We start from the raw sequence: 10114 nt of genomic DNA on the forward strand, positions 1-10114 counted from the left end.
GCCCAGGCTGGAGTGCAATGGTGCGATCTCGGCTCACCGAAACCTCCACCTCCTGGGTTCAGGCAATTCTCCTGCCTCAGCCTCCTGAGTAGCTGGGATTACAGGCACGCGCCACCATGCCCAGCTGATTTTTTCTATTTTTAGTAGAGAAGGGGTTTCACCATACCAGGATGGCCCCGATCTCTTGACCTCGTGATCCACCCGCCTCGGCCTCCCAAAGTGCTGGGATTACAGGCGTGAGCCACCGCGCCCGGCCTGGGAGCTTATTTTTTAAGAGTAGCAGCCAGGCACTGTGGCTCATACCTGTAATCCCAGCACTTTGGGAGGCTGAGGTGGGCAGATCATGAGGTCAGGAGTTCAAGAACAGCCTGGCCAATATGGTGAAACCTCATCTCTACTAAAAAATACAAAACTTAGCTGGGCTTGGTGGCGTGTGACTGTCATCTCAGCTACTCAGGAGGCTGAGGCAGGAGAATAGCTTGAACCCGAGATACGGAGGTTGCAGTGAGCTGACATCGTGCCATTGAACTCCAGTTTGGGCAACAGAGCCAGACTCAAAAAAAAAAAGAGTAGATATACGCCCAATGTGCGGGCCTTCTCAAAACTTACACGAATCACCTGGGGATTTTGTTAAAATGTGGTTGCTAAAATGGTAAGTCTGGGGTGTGGCCTGAGATTCTACATTTTAGGCCGGTTGTCATGGTGGCTCACACCTGTAATCCCAACACTTTGGGAGGCCAAGGCAGATGGATGACTTGAGGTCAGGAGTTTGAGACCAGCCTGGCCAACATGGCAAAATCCCATCTCTACTAAAAATACAAAAAAATTAGCCAGGCGTGGTGGTGCACGCCTGTGGTCTCAGCTACTCTGGAGGCTGAGGCATGAAGATCGCTTGAACCTGGGAGGTGGAGGTTGCAGTGAGCCAAGATCTCACCACTGCACTCCAGCCTGGGTGACACCCATCTCAAAATAAAAGAAAAAAAGATTCTGCATTTTATTGTATTGTATTTTGTTATTTATTATTTTTTAACTTTTTATTTTTTTGAGAAGGAGTCTCATTCTGTCACCCAGGCTGGAGTGCAGTGGCATGATCTCGGCCCACTGCAACCTCCACCTCCCGGGTTCAAGCAATTCTCCTGCCCTAGCCTCCCGAGTAGTTAGGACCAAAGGTGTGCACCACCACACCTGGCTAATTTTTTGCATTTTTTTGTAGAGATGGGGTTTTGCCATGTTGGCCAGGCTGATCTCAAACTCCTGGATTCAAGCGATCTGCCCACCTTGGACTCCCAAAGTGCTGGGATTACAGGTGTGAGCCACTGTACCCAGCCCATTATTTTAAATTGTGATAAATACACATAGCACAAAACTTACCATCTTAGACCATTTTATTTTATTTTATATTTTATTTTATTTTTTATATTTTATATTTTATTTTATTTTATATTTTATATTTTATTTTATTTTAGTTTTTTTTATTTTATTTATTCTATTCTATTTTATTCTATTCTATTTATTTTATTATTTTATTTTATTTATTTTATTTTATTATGGGATGAAGTTTCATTCTGCCACCCAGGCCAAAGTACACAGGTGCAATCACTGCTCACTGCAGCCTCGACCTCCTGGGCTTAAGCAGTCCTCCCATCTTAGCTGCCCGGGTTGCTGAAACTACAGGTCCATGCCACTATGCCCGGCTATTTTTTTTTTTTGAAATGGATTCTCCTTATGTTACCCAGGCTGGTCTCAAACTCCTGGGCTCAAGCAATCCTCTTGCCTTGGCCTCCCAAAATGCTGTCATTACAGGTATGAGCCACTGCACCCGGCCCATGTTAAACCTTTTTTAAGTATACAGTTCAGCAGTGTTAAGTATATTCACACTGCTGTCCATCCAATCTCCAAAACACTTTCCATCTTGCAAAATGGAAACTGTACCTATTAAATAACAACTCCCCACATCCCCCTCCCCACAGAGAGTCTGCATTTATGACCAGATGATGACAGTGGTGCTGGTCTGTGGCCCACATTTTGAGTGTCAGCTGTCCTTTGGAGCCTTTCTTGGTACCAGGGGCTGAGGTAGTTGGCAGGCAGGCCAGAGTGAGCAGGCCACACAGTGTGCTTCCCAGGAATTTCCTGGCAAGTGGGGCAAGACACGGGGTGACAGAACTTCAGAGGAGTGGACAGGCTATGTCATTCACAAGTGTGACTAGCATGTGCATGGTGCAGGGAGGATGAAAGCATGGGCAGTCACGTGGAGACACTTAGCGATAGCTGAATTTACTTGCTAAGTTTGCTAAACCACTCCTTCACATTGGCATGTTGGGCACTGGAGGCTACTCACCCTATTTTTGCTATTATAAATAATGCTGGGGCTGGGTGCAGTGGCTCACGCCTGTAATCCCAGCACTTTGGAAGGCCGAGGCGGGTGGATCATGAGGTCAAGAGATGGAGACCATCCTTGCCAACATGGTGAAACACTGTCTCTACTAAAAATACAAAATATTAACTGGGCGTGCTGGTGCACGCCTGCAGTCCCAGCTACCTGGGAGGCTGAGGCAGGAGGACCGCTTGAGGTGGAGGTTGCAGTGAGTCGAGACTGCGCCACTGCACTCCAGCCAAGCAACAGAACGAGACTCCATCTCAAAAATCAAAGAAAAATAAATAAATAATGCTGGTATAAACATCTTTGTATCTGTGGCTGTTTCCTCTTGAGTTTTTGTCAAGAAGAAAAAATCTCAGGAATGGAATGACGGAGCCAAACTCATCTTCTTGTTGGCTCAAGTTGCATCTTCCAGATCCCACTGTATTCCTCCACGGTGTTAGCAACACTAAAGGGCATGGATTTCTTTACACCCTTATGGCATTTGGCATTTATTTTTATTATTTTTTATTTTTAGAGATGGGTGTCACTCTGTCACCTAGACTAGAGTGCAGTGGCTTGATCATGGCTCACTGTAGCATTGACATCCCGGGTCAAGTGACGCTCCTGCTTCAGTCTCCCAAGCAGCTAGGACTATAGGCGTGCGCCACCATGCCTGCCTTATTTATTTATTTATTTATTTATTTATTTGAGACGGAGTTTCACTCTTGTTACTCAGGCTGGAGTGCAATGGCACGATCTCGGCTCACCACAACCTCTGTCTCCTGGTTTCAAGCAATTCTCCTGCCTCAGCCTCCTGAGTAGCTGGGACTACAGGCGTGCGCCACCATGCCCTGTATTTTTAGTAGAGATGGGGTTTCACCATGTTGACCAGGATGGTCTCGATCTCTTGACCTTGTGATCCACCCGTCTCGGCCTCCCAAAGTGCTGGGATTATAGGCGTGAGCCACCGCACCCGGCCAGCCTGCCTAATTTAAAACAATTTTTTTGTACAAGCAAGGCTTGCCATGTTGCCCAGGCTGGTCTCCAACTCCTGGGCTCAATTGATCCTCCTGTCTTGGCCCCCGATGTGCTGAACATTTATTTATTTAGAGACGGAGTCTCGCTCTGTCTCCCAGGCTGGAGTGCAATGGCGAGATCTTGGCTCACTGCAACCTCTGCCTCCTGGGTTCAAGTGATTCTCCTGCCTCAGCCTCCAGAGAAGCTGGGATTATAGGCATGTGCCACCACGTCCAGTGAATTTTTGTATTTTTAGTAGAAATGGGGTTTCACTGTGTTGGTCAGGCTGGTCTTGAACTCCTGACCTCATGATCCACCTGCCTCAGCCTCCCAAAGTGCTGGGATTATAGGTGTGAGCCACCAGGCCTGGCCACATTTGGCTTTTAAAAGTTCTCTTTTGCTAAAAAACCAAAGCAAAGTAGGGTATACACAAAATGGCACTTCATCTTTAATTTGCATTTCCCTGTTTACTAATAGTAGATGCTTTCCTCATGTAAGCAGACAACAATCTTCTTTCACTGATCATCAGTTGGGGAGGAGGCAAGGTGTTTGCACTTTTGTGATTTTTTTTTTTTTTTTTTTTTGAGACATAGGTTTGCTGTTTTGTCCAGGGTGGAGTGCAGTGGTACGATCTCGGCTAACTACAAACTCTGCCTCCTGGTTTCAAGTGATTGTCCTGCCTCAGCCTCCCAAGTAGCTGGGATTACAGGTGCCCACCACCACCACACCTGGTTAATTTTTGTATTTTTAGTAGAGACGGGGTTTCACCATATTGGCCAGGCTGGCCTGGAACTTCTGACCTCATGATCCACCCGCCTTGGCCTCCCAAGGTGCTGGGATTACAGCCCTGTATTTTTGTGATTCTTTACATGTTTTGGAATGGATTTTTCTTATTGGCCACTCATAACAGATATGTCCTCAGTCCCCTGGCCCTCTGTACTGTGGTCATTGTTGGCATATGTGAAATCAGATACAAGATATTCCTCTAGTCCTCTGGCTTGTCCAAGACACTGGATTAATGGTTTCTCCAGCCATGCCTGATAAGCGAACACCCTGACCTTCTGGAAGCATCTGTTAGGAAAGGCATTGCGTAACAGGTATAAGAATGGGGGTGACTTCCAGTTTCGGCTCCAACATGTCATGTTGTCACTCCTCTCCTTACAACAAGAACATAACTGAGTAAATGGAAAATTCAATGATTTTCTTAGATCCATCAGGGAATTGAGGCCATACGACAAGCCACTACCCCAAAAGCCAGAAATCACAGTTTGTTGGGAGCAAAAGCCAACTACGGCCAAGAGCTGGCAGGAAGCCTTAAAAGACCCCTTAAACAGTAACTTAGATGAATGGCTAGATTTTGCATGTGTTTGAGAGTTAAAAACTCATTGGGGGTGGGGGTGGGGGTGGGGCCCAGATGAGGTGACTCATGCCTGTAATCCCAAAACTTTGGGAGGCCAGAATGGGCAGATCACTTGAGGTCAGGAGTTCAAGACCAGCCAGGTCAACATGGTGAAACCCCATTTCTACTAAAAATTCAAAAATTAGCTAAGCATGGTGGCGCACACCTGTAATCCCAGCTACTCGGGAGGCTGAGGCAGGAGAATTGCCTGAACCTGGGAGGCGGAAGTTGCAGTGAGCTGAGATTGCGCCACTGCACTCCAGCCTGGGTGACAGAGACTTCGCCTCAAAAAAAAAAAAAAAAAAAAAAAAAAAAAACCGAAAAAACAAAACCTCACGGGGATCCAGTCTAAGGATCCACTCCCACACTTCTGCTGGTTTTACCTTCAAGGGCCCTACCAGGTTCTCATAGTGAAGAATGGAGGGAAATCCCTTGTGTTTGACCAGGAGGAAGGGAAAAGCAACCATTTTGAATTGTTCCTAGAGTGTTTTCAACAACAAAGACCATCCAGCGGAGAGAAGATTTCCCAGAGCCTGACCCAACATGGGGGAAGGGATATACCCAACTCTAGTTCTCAGTAGCACTCTGACTTACCCAAGGGGGCAAAAAAAGCTGAGACGCACCTGTGAAGGTCACAGTCCAGGAACGCAGGCTCACTAAAAGACTGAGAGCTAATCTTGGGATTACAGAGTGCTTCCCTCCATCTGCACCTGCCACCCCATCTGCAGGGCTCCCACACAATACAGAGGGTCACTGCTGAAAGAACCAGAAGACTCAGGTTCTACTTAAGAAAAAGTTTCCAGGGAAACTCCAAGACAATAGGGGAAACAGAAAGAAAGACACTAAAGAACATTTTAGTCTCTGACACCTACAGCAAAGGCAACCTCGCTCCTAGCCAGAAATGCAAAAAAAACCTCACAGTAAAGCCCTATCCACCTCAGTGTTATTACTCAAAAGATCACATCTCTCAACAAAAAATTGTAAGGCATGCTAACAGATAAGAAAAAACACAGTCTTCTGAAGAGACAAAGAAAGTGTCAGAGCCAGACTCAGATGGCAGAGACTGTGGAATGATCAGACTGAGAATTTAAAATACCTAGGATTAGTATGCTACGGGCTCTAATGGAGAAAGTTCGACAAGCAAGAACAGATGGGTGATGTAAGCAGAGAGATGGAAACTTAAGAGAGGAGTGGAGATTTAAAATGTTTATGTAGATATCAGCTTCCAACTTACATCATTCTCCCTCCTTCTCAAGAACTTTGTTTTTTTTGAGACAGGGTCTCACTCTGTCACCCAGGCTGCAGTGCAGTGGTGCGATCACGGCTCACTGCAACCTCTGTCTCCAGGGCTCAAGCGATTCTCCTACCTCAGTCCCACAAGTAGCTAGGACTATAGGCATGAGCCACCACGTCCGGCTTATTTTTGCATTTTTTGTAGAGACGGAGTTTCACAATGTTGCTCAGGCTGTTAAAGAATTTAGTCTGTGAGGCCGGGCGCGGTGGCTCAAGCCTGTAATCCCAGCACTTTGGGAGGCCGAGGCGGGTGGATCACGAGGTCAAGAGATCGAGACCATCCTGGTCAATATGGTGAAACCCCGTCTCCACTAAAACTACAAAAAATTAGCTGGGCATGGTGGTGTGTGCCTGTAGTCCCAGCTACTCAGGAGGCTGAGGCAGGAGAATTGCTTGAACCCAGGAGGCGGAGGTTGCAGTGAGCCGAGATCGCGCCATTGCACTCCAGCCTGGGTAACAAGAGCGAAACTCCGTCTCCAAAAAAAAAAAAAAAAGAATTTAGTCTGTGGACGTTGTCTGCAGACCCTCAAAATGGTCCATCGTTTGACATACTGACATAGGCTTTCCTACAATACAGCCTGTAATAAAACTAGGCTGTCCTGAACCCTTGGTAATAGGGTTGTTTACTTTCATACCAAGAAGGTTGGGAAAGCACCAAAATCTGCATGTGGTGTGTGCCCAGGCAGACTTCATGCTGTAAGACCTAAAGTTCTTATGAGGTGGTCCAAAACAAAGCAACACGTAAGCAGGGCCTACGGTGGTTCCACGTGTGCTAAATGTGTTCGTGACAGGATCAAGTGTGCTTTCCTTATAGAGAAACAGAAGATTGTTGTGAAAGTGTTGAAGGCACAAGCACAGTCAGAAAGCTAAATAAAAAATGAAACTTTCTAAGTAATAATAAAAAAAGAACTTATTTTAACGTTTCTTATAAAGCAGTACTACTGGCAACAAATTCTGTTTTTGTTTGTCTAATAAAGTATTTATACATTAGAGGCAGGGGTTTGCTCTGTGGCTTAGGATGGAGTGCAGTGGTGCAATCCTAGCTCATTGCAACTTTGAACTCGTAGGCTCAAGCAATCCTCCCACCTTGGCTTCCAAAAGTGCTGGGATTATAGAAGTGAGCCATTGTGCCTGGTGTTTTGTTTTGTTTTCTTTTTGAGACAGAGTCTCGCTTTGTCTCCCAGGCTGGAGTGCAATGGCATGATCTTGGCTCACTGCAACCTCCGTCTCAGTTCTAGTGACTCTCCTGCCTCAGACTCCCAAGTAGCTTTGATTACAGGTGCCCACCACCACGCCCAGCTAATTTTTGTATTTTTAGTAGGGGAGGGGGGGTCTCACCATGTTGGCCAGGCTGGTCTTGAACTCCTGACCTCAGGATATATATATTTTGAGACGGAGCTTTGCTGTCGCCCAGGCTGGAGTGCAATGTGCCATCTCAGCTCACTGCAACCTCCACCTCCTGGGTTCAAGTGATTCTCTTGCCTCAGCCTCCTGAGTAGCTGGGATTACCGTGCATGCCACCACACTCAGCTAATCTTTGTATTTTTAGTAGACACGGGGTTTCACCATGTTGGCCAGGATGGTCTTGAACTCCTGACCTCAGGTGATCCACCCGTCTAGGCCTCCGAAAGTGCTGGGATTACAGATGTGAGCCACTGTGCCCAGCCATGATTTTTTTTTTTTGGCAGGGTTTCACTCTGTCGCCCAGGCGGAAGTGAAGTTGTGCCATCACAGCTCACTGCAGGTTTGATGTCCTAGGCCCAGGTGTTGCTAACCACAGGTGTCTGCCACCACACCTGGCTAAGTTTTTGGTTTTTTTTTTTTTTTTTTTTTGAGACGGAGTTTCACTCATGTTACCCAGGCTGGAGTGCAATAGCGCGATATCGGCTCACCGCAACCTCCGCCTCCTGGGTTCAGGCGATTCTCCTGCCTCAGCCTCCTGAGTAGCTGGGATTACAGGCACGCACCACCATGCCCAGCTAATTTTTTGTAGTTTTAGTAGAGACGGGGTTTCACCATATTGACCAGGATGGTCTCGATCTCTTGACCTCGTGATCCACCCGCCTCGGCCTCCCAAAGTGCTGGGATTACAGGCTTGAGCCACCGCGCCCGGCCGCTAGTTTTTGGTTTTTTGTAGCGATGGGGTTTTGCCACATTGCCAAGGCTGGTCTCAAACTCCTGGGCTCAAGTGATCCACCTGCCTCACCCTAAAGCACTGGGATTACTGGCGTGATCCTGTAAAATTGGCCCGATTTTTGAATGTTGATCCAGATTTGCATATCAGGAATCAATCCTATCTGGTTAAGACGTATGATTCTTTTTTTTTTTCTTTTTTTGAGACTGAGTCTCACTGTCGCCCAGGCTGGAGTGCAATGACGTGATCTTGGCTCACTACAACATCTGCCTCCCGGGTTCAAGCAATTCTCCTGCCTAAGTCTCCTGAGTAGCTGGGATTACCAGCACATGTCACCATACCCAGCTAATTTCTGCATTTTTAGTAGAGATGGGGTTTCCCCATGTTGGTCAGACTGGTCTTGAACTCCTGACTTGTGATCCGCCCACCTCGGCATCTCAGAGTGCTGGGATTGATTATAGGCGTGAGCCACTGCGCCTGGCCTGTATAACATCTTTTTTTTTTTTGAGATGGCGTTTTTGCTCTGTCGTTGGGTTGGAATGGAGTGGCATGATCTTGGCTTACTGCAACTTCTACCTAAGCCTCCTGAGTAGCTGGGACTACAGGTGCGCGCCACCACACCCGGCTAGCTTTTGTATTTTTAGTAGAGATAAGGTTTCACCATGTTGGCCAGGATGGTCTCGATCTGTTGACCTCATGATCTGCCTGCCTCAGCTTCCCAAAGTGTTGGGATTACAGGCGTGAACCACTGTGCCCAGCCTTAACATCTTTATCTGGTTTGGAGATTAGGGTAATGCTGGCATCACAGAATGAGTTATGACTGTGTACTGTGCTTCTGTTTTCTGGAAGAGATTGTAGAGAATTGATGTCTTCCTTAAAACATCTGGGCCTGGTAGAGTCATGCTGAATGAGTTGAAAACTTAAGTCCATGCAAAAACCTGCCCCTGGATGTTTACAGCAGCTTTATTTCATTTTGGAAGCAAGTGAGATGTTCTTTGACAGCCAAATGGAGACACTATCAGTGGTATATACATACAATGGAATATTATTCAGTAATAAGAGAAGAGCTACGCGGGGCGCGGTCAAGAGATCGAGACCATCCTGGTCAACATGGTGAAACCTCGTCTCTACTAAAAATACAAAACATTAGCTGGGCATGGTGGCGCGTGCCTGTAATCCCAGCTACTCAGGAGGTTGAGGCAGGAGAATTGCCTGAACCCAGGAGGCGGAGGTTGCGGTGAGCCGAGATCGCGCCATTGCACTCCAGCCTGGGTAACAAGAGCGAAACTCCGTCTCAAAAAAAAAAAAAAAAAAAAAAAAAAGAGAGAGGAGCTATATAATCACAAATAGACATGGAGGGCTACTGACTGCACATGGCTGAGTGAAAGAAGCCAGTCTGAAAATGACACATTCTGTTCTAACTACATGACATTTTGGAAAGGCAAAACCACGGCAACAGTAACAAGCCCCATGGTTGGCGGGGGATAGGTGTGCTGACAGTGCAGGGGTGGGTGTGTGGGACTCCATGTACTATCTGCTTAATTACTCTGTAAAAAGTGGTACTAAAAGAGTAAATTGTACTTTAAAAATAGATGAGCAAGAGGGGAGGAATGACCAGGTTTGCCAAAGAGAGAGGCTTTGGGGGCCTCACAGGGGTCAGGATGTGTCTTAAGGGGAGTTTCATAACCGTGGCCAAGAAAAGACCTGTGCTCCCAGTGAGAGCTTGACCACGCAATGCTACCTACGACCTTCAAGATTTCACTATCCTCAAGGTAGTCCTGGAGAGCTGAACATTCGTAAATGCAACCCAAGGTCTACTTTTTGTGCAGCGTGAACAGATGAAAGCATCAATGGCAGGAGGTAAAATGAAAGATTTCTGTGGACAGAAACATCCTGGAGTTCTCAGCACCTG

General features: G+C 46.8%; 1 pseudogene; it reads left to right on the top strand.

The window, feature by feature from the left end:
* The first annotated feature begins 6599 nt into the window (after positions 1 to 6599).
* Positions 6600 to 6938, top strand: LOC116545466 (annotated as a pseudogene).
* The last annotated feature ends 3176 nt before the right edge of the window (positions 6939 to 10114 follow it).

The sequence above is a fragment of the Sapajus apella genome, unplaced genomic scaffold (assembly GCF_009761245.1).
Source record: "Sapajus apella isolate SASKATOON/1434 unplaced genomic scaffold, GSC_monkey_1.0 scaffold274, whole genome shotgun sequence".
Taxonomy (NCBI): domain Eukaryota; kingdom Metazoa; phylum Chordata; class Mammalia; order Primates; family Cebidae; genus Sapajus; species Sapajus apella.